Source organism: Bombyx mori, chromosome 12, assembly GCF_030269925.1.
Source record: "Bombyx mori chromosome 12, ASM3026992v2".
Classification (NCBI taxonomy): domain Eukaryota; kingdom Metazoa; phylum Arthropoda; class Insecta; order Lepidoptera; family Bombycidae; genus Bombyx; species Bombyx mori.
The window spans coordinates 1,448,388-1,465,896 of NC_085118.1; the positions used below are offsets into that span (position 1 = coordinate 1,448,388).

The 17,509-nt window shown below is 37.1% G+C and overlaps 1 protein-coding gene across 1 annotated transcript in view; it reads right to left on the reverse strand.

Moving 5' to 3' along the window:
- The window catches only part of SCRB4 (scavenger receptor class B member 4), a 72,100-nt gene extending 58,021 nt beyond the window's left edge, over window positions 1–14,079 (reverse strand). Inside the window, 1 exon segment of the mRNA NM_001171180.1 lies at window positions 13,868–14,079. The gene's annotated coding sequence lies outside the window, so the exon portion shown is untranslated.
- Window positions 14,080–17,509: the final 3,430 nt, after the last annotated feature.

Below are 17,509 nucleotides of genomic sequence, written 5' to 3' on the forward strand. Positions count from 1 at the left end.
CTTTAACCATCAGAATGGAGTATGGTCGAAATCCACTAACATGCAATAATGTAAATGGCGTTTTAAAAAAAAAATGCACTTTTATGTCGTGAAATAAAATTGAAAACGATCACTGATTATCTTGGTTATTATGGTAGCCTGATCAAACTATAAGCGTTTTAAATGTATATGTACATACATAACGACAAATTATAGATGTTAATGTCATCTATACTAATTTAATATAATCTACAGTGGTTTTTACGGATGTTCCGTTATAACTACTGAACCATGCAACCGATTGACTTGAAACTTGGTATCCATGTAGAAAATACATGTACTTAATGGATAGGCTAATATATACACGAGTGTTGGACTCCCTACACCAGTTGCGGGGGCGTTAGTGATGAGAATCTTTGTGGGTATGAGAAATAATAATGTTAATTTTAAATGCCCAGCGAAGCGGACGGGTACATCTAGTTCTTTATAATATTAAGAACATGAATTTGTAATTAAGATTCGTATTTCAAAGTATCGTTGTTGTGCGACAAATGATTATGGTTATAGTTATAGTTAATCGACAGCTGTGCGTATATAATGATAAGATAAGATATCAGGAACATAATAATATCGGTATTTCGTGGCAACGCATGCTTGTTTTTAAACTCAAACAAATGCTTACGTGAATAATATAGTATATAAATCTTTCAATCGCCGGTATCGCTCGTATATCGCTTAGGTGGGTGGACCAGCTCACGGCACCCCTGATGTCAAGTGGTTACCGGAGCACATAGACACCTACAAAGTAAACGCCGCCACCCACTTTGAGATATGTACATATCTATGGGCTCCAGTAACCACTTAACACCAGGTGGGCTGTGAGCTCGTCCAACCATATAAGCAATAAAAAAAAAGATGTCCATGGGCTCCAGTAACCACTTTATACCAGGTGAGCTGTGAGGTCGTCTACCCACCTACGCAGTAAAAAAAAACAATTGGAGCACTACATCTCTGGGCTTTGGTAACAGCCAAATGCTATGATATGATATCAGCTGCGAATTCGTCTCCTTCGCAGTGTGAGTGTAGATCTGTCTAAGTGTCAGACATATCTAGTTATGACGTAGTGGTTATCATCACTCACCTTGAGATATGGAGTTCTAAGGTCTCAGTTGCAACGGCTGCCCCATATTTGAAGCCGAAACGCATTACTGCTTCACGGCAGAAACAGGCGGGGTGGTGGTACCTACCCGCGCGGACTCACAAGAGGTCCTACCACCAGCGGGCGAAGCTTAAGACTTGTTTTGCTTTTTACACATTCATACGTCAGTATGAAACGAAATTCTTGAATGTCATTTTCATCATCTTCAAGATACCCGATTTACATGAAAATTCTCACACGCGTCTAGGACCGATGACAATACCATAATTTTATAACTTTGATATAAAATCCTGAATCTGGGAAATGGGAAATAATTTGGATGCTACATTCTTTTTTTATGTTTGAAATATTACTGGTGGCCCGGAGGCCTTTCCAGTTTTACCAGGACATATGGGCGAGCAAGGACTCAGCCATGAGGGGTGGGACTTGCAAACAGCTACCCGAGCGCCTCCAACGGAGACCTAACAACTCAAGAGCAGCTTCTGTGCGAATGAATCTTCTACCGGATCGGAATCGCGACCCACTGAGAAGGACCTGCGAGAAACTCAGCGTGCTGATGCTTAGGTTAGGTTGCACGTCGAACTCTTTGCCGAGTTCGACAAGTACGGTTACTGGAGTCCCGGAGCCTGCTCCTAGTGTTAGAGCTAAAGGCGTCTAATGCAAGGGTTAAGGATGCTACGTTTATTTCTCTAGACTCTTCTTGTCTTCTTTACTGGTGGTAAGAGCTCTTGTGAGTCCGCACGGGTAGGTACCGCCACCCTGCCTATTTCTGCCATGAAGCAGCAATACGTTTCGGTTTGAAGGGCGGGGCTGCCGTTGTAACTATACTCATACCTTAGAACTTATATCTCAAGCTGGGTGGCGCATTTACGCTGTAGATGTCTATGGGGTCTAGTAACTACTTAACACCAGGTGGGCGGTGGGCCGTCCCATCCATCTAAGCAATAAAAAAAAAAAAAAAAGAACATACACTACCGGACGAGATTTCCTAGGATTCTTTCGTCTACTGCTTCTTGGCCTTTTTAGTACAAATATTATGTCGCCGACTAGACTTTTTTAGGACGTCTCATTACACCTATAAGTACTCATTACACCTATAACTACTAAGCTATTATGCTAAAATAATAATTAAACAAAATAATTCGACCGATTACAACGTGTTGGATAAAAAAAAAAAACAATTTCCTCAAAAACCTATTTTTCGTGGTGACACTCGATTTTATTATCATCGTTTATTTGACAAGAATCGGCGCGAAAATGAAAAAAAACACAATGAATATTTAAATTATAGCAACTAGTTCCATTCAATTTTAATAAAAGATTATTATTGTGTTTTTTTTGTTTTTAAAATTATAATTTTACTTTGCTATTTAGGATCGAAGACTAATATTTTTATTTGATATTAACTTATTCTATATCACTGTTAGATTCGTTTCATGAATATTTAATGTATTTAAAAATTCCGCCTCATAATAAATATCTCTAACCTATCAAATCTCAAGCCTTGACTCGCAAATTATATTTTTAGTTTAAATAATTTAAATAATTGTTAATGAATTATTAAAATAATTATTTGGGTAGTTTAAAATCGAATAATAAGATATTTTCTAATATTAAGGGTACTATTCTATCGCTTACAAAGCATGCATACGGGTTTAAAAAGACAACGTTTTTTTAAAGATTATTCATTTCTTCTTCAATTTATTAATTTCTTAAGCTCACGGCTCATCTGACCCTAAGTTACCCGAGCTTATAAGCATCAAACGGGAATGGCGCCAATTGTGAAATGACTTCGAAGTCTCAATCCTGTAAAGGCAGTACAAAGACTGCTCCATCCTTGAAACGGGAGAACTCACCGCTTCGTGGCATAAATAGATAGCATGGTGGTATTCAGCCGTGTCATAACGCCCCACCACCAATAAACGTCAGTTGGCGACCATAATATGCTGGTATAATACTCAGAGAATCCATCTACACTTCAATAAAGCCCCCAGTTGTCTTTTGAAACACCAGAAATGGGTTGTATCTGTTCTAGGCCAATAGTGGTAGGACGTGTAGTAAGTCCGTACGGGTAGGTACCACCACCCTGCCTATTTCTGCCGTGAAGCAGTAATGCGTTTCGGTTTGAAGCCGTTTTAACTATACTGAGACCTTAGAACTCATATCTCAAGGTGGGTGGCGCATTTACGTTGTGGATGTCTATGGGCCCCGTTAGCCACTTAACATCAGGTGGGCTGTGAGCTAGTCCACCCATATAAGCAATAAAAAAAAATAGTAAGAGGTTTTTGCCTCTGTAGGCAGGCAACAAAACGGTCCACCTGATGATAGCTAGTCATCGTTGCTCAAGGACGTAACCAACGCCAGGGGCAAATCGAAGCCGCTCCTGAGGAGTCCTGATGAAGAAGAAGATGCCATAGCGCTCGGACACACAGTGGAGGGGACTTGCAGAGCAGGATGGCACTTAAGAAAAAACCCGGAAGCGGTAAGCAACAAGCTACGAGCCGTAGCTCAAGTAAGTTGTACCAACTACGCTCATTTTTATGATAATTTATGTTATATGATCACGTGTCGTGCAAGCAGAATAAAAAAAGCCAATTCCAAAAACGTGACTTGAAACCGCCGTCGTGTTAAGATCAAAACACAAAAAGCTTGATATCATGTTGAGTAATATTAACAGATTATTCATAACCAATCCTATTTGAATATAATATTAATTTAATTTTTTATCTATTCATTTAGTACGAAAACAAAATATAGTTTCGTTTAATAATACAAAAATTAAATCACTAGACGTACACACATGTCTGTTTTAGTTGACTTTAATCAATACAGAAGTTTGAAAACACACAGAATTATGAATTTAAAAGGTACTAATTGTCTCACGGTAGTCGAAATTCGACTATAATTAATTGAAATAAGCTTGTACACTATTATGATTCTATTATCAAAGACTATTACTTCTATAATCACAGATTTCGCCAAGACTACACTTTAGACAAATATTAATAAAGACAAACAAAATTTAATCTATTCTCAATTTGATCATAGACTATTATGCAATAAGAAGATTTTGACAATAAACAAATAGTACGCGTGCGTGTGTGTGTCAAATACATGGTAGTGTGTGTAATGTATTTTTTTATTGATTCATGTACTTTTATGCATAATAAAAAAAAAAATAACATTCTGCACTCCTTCTCTATATTCTCTAAACATGTGGAAAATTTCATACTCCTCCGTCTGTGCAATTTTCATAAAAAGGGGTACAAACTTTTTGCTTCACGTATTAATATATAGATACTCATAATAACTGATAAAATCAACGGGTTGGATTAAATTTAAAAGGTGTAACAATGATGTCTTTTCCCGCTCTCAAAAATACACACGCATATAAGGAACGAAAGGTTGTGTCAATTTCCTTTATAACTTTGTCTAATGGCATGTTTTGTTTCGTCTGATGCTTAAATTTTGGGGTAGTATTATTGTTTCCTATATAATATACATAGTGTTTACATTTAGAGCAATAAAAACTATTTTATTGTTCTTGCCTTTATTTCACAACTAGCGGCCCGCTCCGGCTCCGCTCGGGTCTTTAACAAAAATTTCAACGATATTCGACGTTGTTTTATTTTTTTAAATAAAAGAATACTTATTGCGGCATAACTATAACAGTTGGACATATGCTGTCGCAACACTTTTTGTAAATAATAATGTGTTCTACAAAGTCGTAGTACATTATTTTATTTCATCATCAATAGTTTTTGCAGGGCACACGATGTAAAGAATATTTTAGGTAATTTTTTTACACCTTAGGATGACATTATTGAAATTTTAGTAAGGATCCCAAATTTTTTTCAAAAAATATTCTAACCTATGTCACTCGGGTATAGTGTAGCTTCCAAACAGTGACAGATTTTTTTAAATCCGTTCAGTAGTTTCGGAGCCTGTTCAATACAAACAAACAAACAAATCTTTCCTCTTTATAATATTAGCATAGATATGCTCAACACAGCGTATGTTCATATCATACTGCTTAAGGATTTGGCGTGACAGTTTTGCTACCGTCCAACTATCTGAAACTTCCTTCGGTTATATCTCTGATACTATTGCCATTGCAACGTGCTATAGGAAAATTTCCATTTTATTTTTAGAAATATATTTTACATTAATCACTTTGATTCCACGACTTGAATTCTTTTATTAAAAACATTTACGATCAAATCTAGATTTTCAAATTTAAAAATAACACATTTAATTTATTTTTTTGCATATCAATTACCAATAAATAGCTTACAAGGTGAATTAATGATGTCAGACCAGCAAAATTAAGATAAAAGTTTTATTTTTCATTGGAATTTCTACATTTTTTTTTTTTCAAGGAGCGACATCTGTTAGCACAATATTGTTGTGACTTCGATCCAGAGTTATAGTGTGGAGAATGGTAGCTAATAATTCTTCTTGTTACTTCACGCAAGATTAGGCGGTCAAATATAATATGATAAAAGAGCTGTTAGACAAGTCAAGTTAATTATCAACCATTTTCGTCCAGTTTGAGTAACTGTACTTAAAACTCGGGTCGATGGCCCTATTATAGGTTATTTGAGTGCATTCGAATTCAATTCGTAATGAGTTATTATATATAACAAAAACATATAGTGACTTTTAGGAACATGTCACAAAAAAAAATCGATTACCAATTTTAAAATTTTACGATTAAAAATCGAATAAAATCATCGAGTTGGTCACGTCACACACTCGGTTTGATAGTTCACTATTCGGTGACGTCATAATTTAGTGAGCAGTCTGTGGTTGATCGGATCATTGTAAAGTTCTGGGGAACGCGAGGAGTGAAGTTGTGTGATTTGTTTTATTTTGTCTATTTAGTGTTTCTTCAGGTTTAAATGTGTAATAATGGTGGTTTATTAACCGTTTAATATCTGTGAAAGTGCACAAATGTGGGAAAATGAAACAAAGCTGCTGGACGTAACTTCTCGGGTTCCTCCAAAAAGTCCACTGAAAAAATCTCAGTAAATGACCACCATTTTACTGCGATTATATTTCATCCCATATCATTTCGTTTCATTAAATTTCATCCCAGTTGATTAATGTCTCAAATTAATCATCTTCATTTCATTTCACTCCATATTATCATTTTTCATAAAATTAAGAATTTAAAGTAAAATAAGACATGACTTAAAGGTCTTAGTTACCAGGTCATAAAATCTCTTAAAAAAAAAAAAATTGTAAAGTTCTTGAAATCTCGATTAATATAACTGACGTAATTACTCGTATGTAATGTAGATCTTTTTACAAAACACTTGTGGAAACTTCACCTCAAACGCGTAAGGTCATTTTAGCAATTGGCAACATTGCAAACGTGTGTATTAAAAATCCATTTAAATATTTATTTGATAAAAAGCAAACAGTCGTAATTAATTTTTAATGGATACTTTAATATTGACAAGAAACGTATTGTTTCTTCATATTTCTTGTATTTTTTCTTCATAAAACGGATTTAATTTTTCACTTGAGCGTTTTTAAAATAGTTTTTATGAGGTTTTGCTTATGGAATGTAAGTAATATAATGAAATTTTGTCGTGTTTGTTATTCTTCCGAGTGCACTTAAAGCTCTGTAGTCATTCCTGTAAAAAAAGAGGCTCTGGGATTGATACCTGATTTGAGTGATTATCCCTATCGTGTCAGGGAGATTGTGAAATATGCAGATATACTCCACCATTTTGCATATTTCTGTAGGGTGGCAATCATGCGCTTTGATTGTCGGACAGACGTTTTGGGCTTTCACGATTTTTTACTTAATATTTTTTTATTGCATATATGAAAATGGAGAACAGACTTCTGTAGTTAATATGTTGCTAAGACAGAATGATGTAAATACATTGAAATTTAATAAATAAATAAATATTTACTAACAATCACGCCACGTTAACTGGTCCCGTGATAAGTTCGTAAAGAACTTGTGTTACAGGTATAATATATATAATATACATCCATAACCCTGGAAAAGACATTGTATATTAATCATACAAATATCTTCCCTTGGCGGGATTCGAACCCGCGATCCCCTTGTAGTGACCATGTCACCTACCACTACACCAGACGACCGTTGATAAAATGAATTATTTAAATCATATTAATTATTAAAAAGTCTCATATCAACCGCGCGTAAAGCTTCTCATCTGCTTGTTTTGGGCAAGTCCACTACCCTTTTAATGTTAAGATTTAATAATTATTTTTTATTGTTATATGGGTGTACGAGCAAACAGCCCACCTGGTGTTAAGTGGTTACCGGAGCCCATATACATCTAAAACGTAAATGCCGCCACCCATCTTGAAATACGAGTTCTAAGCTCTCAGTATAGTTACAACGGCTGCTCCATCAAACCGAAACGCATTACTGCTTCACGGCAGAAATAGGCAGGGTGGTGATACCTATCCGTGCGGACTCACAAGGTCTTACCACCAGCCACAGAACAGCCAGAACAGCTCCTTAAGATAGGTAGAAGAGAAAAAAAAAACGTTATTTTTAAGTTAGTGGACTAACTTCGGGCAGACACCTAATCGTTTTTATTATTTATAGAAAGGTAGCGTTACTGGCTTTGAGGTCTTTCCAGTTTCACCAGGGCAGGTTGGCGAGCACGGGCTCAGACCTCATTGTGCTGTTCAAAATCGGTTTTTCATTTCACCACGGTGGATGATGCGTCCGCAGTGGATTCTTCCGTCCTTAACATCATAGAGGTACTTAGTAATTTTGGTAGGTATGTTGCGTCCTGAGATCAGTGTAGATATTTGTTTACGTTATCTTATCTATTAGTCTGATACCATTTCGAATACTTCAATAGAATGAAATCTATTTATTATATGTAAACTATTCTAAATTCAATGTGTTCGTCCTGTGTAGGTATAGTATATTTATTTGGTAGGAAAAGATTATGACTTAATACTCAACTACATTTTATGTTATTAATTTTTGTTTGCGCATTCTGATACTGTTTGAAGTCATTAACCAATATAAAAAGAGCTCCCTTACATGTTTATTCAACTTGTTGAACAAATAAAATTACTATTAGTTATTCGTAATTTATTGTACCTCGTTATTTATTATCTTAAAGCATAAATAAACCATCACGTTCAATAAAAAAGAATAAATATGAAAGCATTGTTTTAGCTCTGTTTATTTTTAATTGTATTAATGTAGAAAAAGAATATATTGTATACCACGCAGCGGAACTTTGTTTTGTATTTCAAAGGAGAATAAAAAAAACAACACTGACATTGACTAGGTCAAGTAAAAATTAGTAAGCCTTAACTGCGCAGACAGTTTGGCGACTTCATTGCAACCGAAAAAACCAAGTGTAACAAAGAAGTTTGATTAATCTGGTATCAAATATGGTATCAAATGGTCAGTGGTTACCGTCGCGAACCGTACCGAACTTCATCAATGCCAGGAGCAGAGCCAAGCCGATGCCTACCGTTAAGTACTCTCCAAGCCTCGTTTGAAGAAGGATATGTAATAGTGCTCGGGAAACACCTTGGAGGGGAGCTCATTCCGAAGCCTTCCCTATTCCCTAAAGCTATTCCCTTCTATGCCTTACTTTTTTAATGACTGACTGGAGCCCATAAACATCTACAACGTAAATGCGCCACCCACCTTGAGATATGAGTTCTAAGGTCTCAGTATAGTTACAACGGCTGCCCCACCCTTCAAACCGAAACGCATTACTGCTTCACGGCAGAAATGGGCAGGGTGGTGGTACCTATCCGCGCGGACTCACAAGAGGTCCTACCACCAGTAATTACGCAAATTATAATTTTGCGGGTTTGATTTTTATTACACGATGTTATTATTCCTTCACCGTGGAAGTCAATCGTGAACATTTGTTGAGTACGTATTTCATTAGAAAAATTGGTACCCGCCTGAGATTCGAACACCGGTGCATCGCTCAAGACGAATGCACCGGACGTCTTATCGCTTAGGCCACGACGACTATATTACTACGACTATATACTATGCCATCCCAGTACATTTTTGAAAATTTGATGTATGTTCGTAAACAGGAGTTTCCTAAATAATCTGACTTACATAATAGAAATACTAGGAACAAACACAGTTTGGTGTGCCGATGAGTAGGTTACATAAGATACGAAAATCATTCGGGTGTTTGTCTGTGCGCCTGTACAACAAAATCCCACAAGATGTTCAAAACCTACATATACATAGGCTTAAAAAAACTATTAAAGAACATCTGTGCAATAAAGCTTACTATAAAGTCAATGATTATCTAGAAGATTGCACAAAGTGGGAATGAGTTCCTCGCTCCGAGCATCATCATCATCAATATTACAATAATTGTTACGTTATAATAAATCTTGTAAAAATGAATATTTAAAAACTTTGTTCCCCTGGGGCCCATCTGCTAAAAGCTTTTTTAAGGACCTTAAAGAAAAACTTTTTGAGACCTCGGGAGACCAGAAGGCCAGTACGTATTTTGCATAAAGAATTAGCATTGCTATCCAGCGTGGAAATGCTGCCAGCCTTCTGGGAACTCTGCCAACCGGCGGTGAGCTAACGCAGATTTTCTATTTATAAGTAGCTTTACCTAAATAATTATTATTTTTATTCAATTATTCATAATTATTATAGAAAATAAAGACAAACAATATTTAATATATTTAAAAAAATCTAAATTGTTTTAAAAAAAAGACATGCCCGCTGAGTTTTATGCCAGTTCTTCTCAGGACGGAGGCTAGTTTTTGTGAATTGGCGGTAGTTCTTTTTGACGTTCAACAAGTGTGCTTTCATTTATGTTGAATAAACATTTTTTGAGTTCATTTGATTTGATAAAGGCAATGCCTGTATTAAGGTGAAAAAACTTAAAGCAGAGTCGAATGAGGAGAGAAATTAATGTTATAACTAAACATTAATTTCTTCGTCTCCAGAATAGGAAAAGGAAAAGGAACAACAACCTTACCGATTTACTCTTTTGTTTCTTTTGAGTTGAGAAAGCTGATTGAGAGATCGCATACACAATTAAATTTGACAATTTGATATTAAATATTTGCTCGGGCGGATAGGTATCATCGTCCTGCTGATTTCGACGGGATAGGCGGAACAGACTTTACGCAATATGAGACTTTGGCCTCTTATTTCAAGGCGAGGGGCAGTTTTCACGTTGTGATGTCCAGTGTAAAAGTAACGCTAGTGCTAACCCTTTTTACGGGTGAGGTAAGCTTTTTTTTTATTGCTTACTTGGTTGGACGAGCTCACAGCCCACCTGGTGTTAAGTGGTTAATGGAGCCCATAGACATCTACAACGTAAAGACGTCACCCACCTTGAGATATAAGTTCTAAGGTCTCAGTATAGTTTCAACGGCTACCCCACCCTTCAAACCGAAACGCTTTACTGCTTCACGACAGAAATAGGCAGGGTGGTGGTACCTACCCGTGTGGAATCACAAGAGGTCTTACCACCAGTAGTAGTAATTCGCTCAATGAACATTAAATTGCAAATAAATTCTTGTTAGATGTCGTGATACAGCTTGGTCTAAGGAACGTATTCACAACCAGCACGAAGTCGTTTTGAAGTCGTTGTGGCCTAACGGATAAGACGTCCGGTGCATTCGTGTTGAAGCGATGCACCGGTGTTCGAATCCCGCAGGCGGGTACCAATTTTTCTAATGAAATACGTACTCAACAAATGTTCACGATTGACTTCCACGGTGAAGGAATAACATCGTGTAATAAAAATCAAACCCGCAAAATTATAATTTGCGTAATCACTGGTGGTAGGACCTCTTGTGAGTCCGCGCGGGTAGGTACCACCACCCTGCCTATTTCTGCCGTGAAGCAGTAATGCGTTTCGGTTTGAAGGGTGGGGCAGCCGTTGTAACTATACTTGAGACCTTAGAACTTATATCTCAAGGTGGGTGGCGCATTTACGTCGTAGATGTCTATGGGCTCCAGTAACCACTTAACACCAGGTGGGCTGTGAGCTCGTCCATCCATCTAAGCAATAAAAAAAAAAAAAAAAAAAAGCCATTGCAATATAATCGTAACTCGACTCACGAGTGCAACAGTCGACCTGATATCAGGTCATCTGTTCCTTTACGCCATTTAAAAGTTTTTATTTAATAACCACGCCATATAATATTGAACTTCTCAATGATAAAGAGTAATTTGTTTCTGATCTTAATGTAAAAATCATTTATCACGAGAATTTTCCTTGTTTTATTTTGAGTTTAATCACTTATTTTTGTATCGCTCGTGGTTTGGTCACGACTATTAAGCTGGCCTATTGTTTTATACCTACCTATTTTAATTATATTACGGTGGTAGGGGACAGCTATTTTTTTTTCATTCATTCACGGCAGTAATAGACAGGGTGGTGGTACAAGTTTGATTTTTTATTACACGATGTTATTCCTTCACTGTGGAAGTTAATCGTGAACAATTGTTGAGTACGTATTTCATTGGAATAATTGGTACTCGCCTGGGATTCGAACACCTTATCCTTTAGGCCACGACGACTTCATTATATACCTACTGCAGATAATTCTAATTTAAAATCGTCGAGAGGATTTCGTTCCGCGACCAATTACCATCAGACAGGACCTGGGCGTCTGCGTGCTTGTTACTGTTGACCATCGCTTAAACATCGGCAATGCCGGGGTATAACCTAGCCACCACTTATCAAGATGCCCTAGATATCCTAACACAGAAACCCGCACTACTGCCAATCAATTATATCACTATCAATTAGATATCATGTACTGTATTTTATGTAGCTTTTGCGAGTTTTGATAATTATAAATTTTTTGCCTTTTTTTATTATTTAGATGGATGGACGAGCTCACAGCCCACCTGGTGTTAAGTGGTTACTGAAGCCCATAGACATCTACAACGTAAATGCGCCACCCACCTTGAGAAATAAGTTCTAAGGTCTCAGTATAGTTACAACGGCTGCCCCACACTTCAAACCGAAACGCATTACTGCTTCACGGCAGAAATACTACTTCCAAATACCACACACTAAAGCGGCACGACACGAGAACCCTCTCATCGCGGCCGCAGGTAACTACATTCCCGATCCTGCGGAAAGAATGGAAAGCAGTCGACGTCGCCCAAAACACGTCATCTCGGATCTTCCCGACCCACTAACGGTGCTTCTAGGTACTTCAAGCACCGGTCACCGTTCTCGTCGAACCCGTCGCTTGCGACGAAGGGCTCGACGAGTAAATTAACCCTCAGACACAGCCCACTGAGTTTCTCGCCGGATCTTCTCAGTGGGTCGCGTTTCCGATCCGGTGGTAGATTCTGCGAAGCACGGCTCTTGCTAGGGTTCGTGTTAGCAACGTCGTCAGGTTTGAGCCCCGTGAGCTCACCTACTAGTTAAGGTTACGCTGGAATAGCCTCTCAAGGCTACCAGATTAGGTAGGACAAAAAAAAAAGAAGCAGAAATAGGCAGGGTGGTGCTACCCACCCGTGCAGACTCACAAGAGGTCCTACCACCACTAAACAGCAGGATTGCGACGATTTATATAAAATTACTATAATCTATTTTCAGTAGTGGTATTCACCCGAGCGAAGCCGGAGCGGGTAGTTAGTAACAATAAAAAAATTGAGTATTCGACCTCACGCCTCAAGGAGGCGACATTAATGTTGCCATATCTACAAGCACGGGTAAACACGTAAAATGCTTAAAACCCTGTCATCAATTTGAAATCCGAGATAAACTAATTATTTCACTATTCTTATTCCAGACATGAAATTTCTATTAAAAAAAATATAACACTATATAGACATTACTATCACATTAGATATAGCACGTTATGTTCTGCCAATAACATTTAAAAAAATTAAATTATCAATCTCATTATGCCTATCGTTTAGTTTTATTTCCTTTAATTATTATGAATATATTAGAATACGTATAATTATTTTTGTTTAACAATGCTTTAATTTTTTTATTTCATCATTAAAAATTTTCGATTATTTTAGCGTATCATCCTGGTAGTGCATGATATTTTTACTAACAAAAGTCAATGAATACTTTAAAACTTGTAATGAAGAATAATTCCGAATGTGCTTTCCTGCACTGGGAATGCCGTCGAAAAACCTTCAGCTTTTCTAAAATCAAGATGCAACTCTCTCTCTCTCTCTCTCTCTGTTTTCTTAATGGATTCTGACCTTAATTATTGTCTGTAGGATCAATTAATGTTTGAAACTGTCAGTGATTTCAAAATAAAACCTTTTTACAAACAAGCGATTTTTGTTTTTTTTTTTATTCGGAATTCCGTCAATAATGACTGAAACTTTTGACCGAGGAAAATAGTATCTAGGTTAAGCTTCTAGACTATACACATTTAAGGTGACTGCGTGAGATTAAAAAAAATACAATGATAGGCCGACCAAATCGTAAACAACCGTAAACAAATCGCGTAAGCCTCGCAAAAATAATTGCAATAAAGAATTCACTTTAAACAAAAATATTCCAAAGACTTTACTAGTCGTATCAAATATTTTGTCGCATTTATATAATTTAGGTTAATGAGCAGTCAAATAGTGCAAAAAATGAATTAATAGCAAAACGATAATTTGATAATATGTTTAAAGTAAAATATTAACTGATAAGGAAGTTATTTAATAAGATAAATAAAACTAAAAAAAAAAATTAAGACGCCCGACCCTTAAAAACAATTTGATAAACTTACCGAACGTCGCCGCGATTATCACAAGGAATCATTCAGTTTTAAAACACAAATATAAACACAGAAATTAATATTTTGTTTACACGAATTCGCAATGAAACCGGCCGAAACTTAATCAAACTATTTTTTTCCTTCGCGCTGACAATATTTAATGGATTTATTATCAAGAGGAAGACGTGTAAGCGTCGCGCCTCTATACACAGAACTGAATAACTGAAGACAGTGTTGATAAATTAACATAGATATTGTCCACCGATATTCGCAATTCAAATCGATTGTGGTTATTTGTTGATAACGCCTAAAATTAAAGACACGCCATTGTAAGAATATTTTCACGATTTTAATTGTACTTAATTAGTAATACCTACTATAAGAAATTACGTTTGGTGGCGCCTCTAAGTGCACAGATTATTTACACCCTGTGTCCCTAGAGGGTGTTGCGGTCGTCAGTTATAACATTTCAATACTAATTTTTTTCCAAATACCATCGCGTAAGAATGAATTTGTTGTTTATTTCCCGACAATTATGACGTTCTTCTTGGAAATGGATTTTTTTTCCTACCTGTGCTGATAGCCTTGAGAGGCTATTTCAGCGTAACCCTAACGTTTGTAGGTGAGCTCACGGGGCTCAAACCTGACGACGTTGCTAACACGAACCCTAGCAAGAGCCGTTCGCAGAATCACCAACGGATCGGAAACGCGACCCACTGAGAAGATCCGGCGAGAAACTCAGTGGGCTTGTCTGAGGGTTAATTTACTCGTCGAGCCCTTCGTCTCAAGCGACGGGTTCGACGGGAACGATGACCGGTGCTTTAGGTGTTTTTTAGAAGCAGGCAGCGGATATAAAAATGATATCTGTCAGCGTTGGTTGTCACCGTGTCTCGTAGGGTTTAAAATTAGTTTAAACTTTAAAATAGTTTTAGTACGAATCAAATGTATAAGTATCTGCGATTCTTAGAAATAATTAAAACCTTTTAGAGTTAAAATCTTGTTTATGGATCAATTTCGTCTGTATTCTTTTTCCTGTGTAGTGTAAAACAAAGTCGCTCTCAGTCTGTGTCTGATGCTTTGCTTGCTTTTTCTTAAACACGCAATTTGATAAGATTTTCACTAACCGATAGGATTTCTTTGGGCGATTTTTGGACAAAAACCCTGAATTTGGGGTCAAGTGATATTTATACTTCTATACCAATATTATACAGAGGAAAGATTTGTTTGTTTGAATTGAATAGGCTCCGAACCTACTGAACTGATTTGAGAAATTCTTTCACTGTTTGGAAGCTACACTATTCCCGAGTGACATAGGCTATAATCTTTTTTTTTTTAAATTGGGATCCTTACTAAAAATCCAATAATGTAACCCAAGGTGTAAAAATACCTACAATATTCTTTACATCGCGTCCACTGCAAAAACTATTGATGATCGAATAAAATAAAATACTACGGCTTTGTAGAACACATTATTATTTACAAAAAATATCGTTGAAATTTTAGTTAAAGACCCGAGCGGAGCCGGAGCGAGCCGCCAGTAGAAATAAAACTGTTATCGTACGCCTACAAGGCTGACCCTAGTTATTATATGTATGTATATTTCGGTAGGCAGCGGCTTGGCTCTGCCCCTGGCCCATTGCTGATGTCCATGGGCGACGGTAACCACTCACCATCAGGTGGGCCGTATGCTCGTGTGTATAAAAGGGCAATAAAAAAAAAACTTAAGAGAAGTTTAGTCTATGCGGGTGAAGTCGCGAGTCGATTGCTTGTTAGTATTAAAACAAAATCCGTTGTGATCTAAATGTTTCGAATTGAATGAATTTAATTAAATTAACTTTAAAAATTTATTTTCATACCTTTACGGACTTGATAGTTACCCTGCTACCTCAGGCCGCAGCTTAATGAGTAAGACGTCCGGTGCGTTCGTATCGAACGACGATTTAAGCTACAAATTTTTCATCATATTATTTCGTTTCTTGTAATGTACCTATTGAGAATTGATGCGAATTCGTATCGGTAATATCAATTTGTCTTTTTTTTTTTGAACTTTGGGACAGTCTACAATGAGACATCGAGCTCATGGGATCTCGGAACTGGAGTGGTCGGCTCCGATCATTATTTCACACATTTTCAACAGTAAAAATTACAGTAAAAAGGCTCTGACAATTCCTCGAGCACTATCATTCCCGATCCTGGGGACCGAATGGTAAACAGTCTACGTCGCCCTAAGCGTCATTTCGGATCTTCCCGATCCACTAACGGTGCTTTTAGGCACCTCAAGTACCGGTCATCGTTCACGTCGAACCCGTTGCTTGCGACGAAGGGCTCGACGAGCGAATTAACCCATAGACACAGCCCACTGAGTTTCTCGCCGGATCTTCTCAGAGGGTCGCGTTCCGATCCGGTGGTAGATGATGATGAGAGATGATAGACTGCTCTTGCTAGGGCCAGTGTTAGCAACGTAGTCAGGTTTGAGCCCCGTGCGCTCACCTACTTGTTAGGTTACGCTAACATAGCCTCTCAAGGCTATCAGCTTAGGTAGGAATTAAAAAAAAAAAAAGGTCGCAACCACACTTCCGTCTTATACCTATATATAATATGTCCTTCCTGGTGGAAGGAAGTGAGCGTATTTCACCGACAAAGCAAACACATGTTGAGTTACAACGGATATCGAATAAGAACCTAAGATTGTTTTGTAAAAAATATAGGTATAATGGTCGAACCTACCCGATGATACATTGCCCAGTTAATACGGAATTTTCACAAATAATTCAGGTTTAATTTTTATTACACAACTAGCACGGGTCAGCACCCGGCAGACTTCGTAGTGTATCAATCGATAAATAAAAGACCTAAACTTTTGTATAAAATAAACTTAAAACAAACAATTCCGGGATAATTCCGAGCATTTTCATATTTATCTACCTTTTAAACCTCTGGACTTCCACAAATAATTCAAGACCAAAATTAGCCAAATCGGTCGAGCCGTTCTCGAGTTTTAGGGAAACTAACGAACAGCTATTCATTTTTATATATGTATATAGATATCTTTCCTTCAACGCAGAAGTCACACGTGACCACGTGTTAATTAAATATTTATGTTAGAAGCATGTTTGGTTATTGTTTTAGCAATTTTTTTTAAATATTATATGATTATTTTGTACTGTTGGTTTCCCAAATAATTAAATAAATACATTTATTTAGAACAATGTAGTTTGATTACTGACGAGCACTCATTTAAATAAATCAGTAAATGTATGCAACTAACCTTTACTGATTTTACGTTTACTGAAAAAAACATTCAACAGTATTATCATTGTTAACATTACCAAACACGCAAAATTATAATTTGCGTAAATACTGGTGGTAGGACCTCTGGTGAGTCCGCATAGGTAGATACCACCGCCCTGCCTATTTCAGCCGTGAAGCAGTAATGCGTTTCGGTTTGAAGGGTGGGGCAGCCGTTGTAACTATACTGAGAGCTTAGAACTTGTATCTCAAGGTGGGTGGCGCATTTACGTTGTAGATGTCTATGGGCTCCAGTAACCACTTAAAACCAGCTGGGCTGTGAGCTCGCCCACACATCTAAGCAATAAAAAAAAAAAAGAAAAGGTACTAATTTAGACTTCAAAAATATACCCTCACTATTTTGCT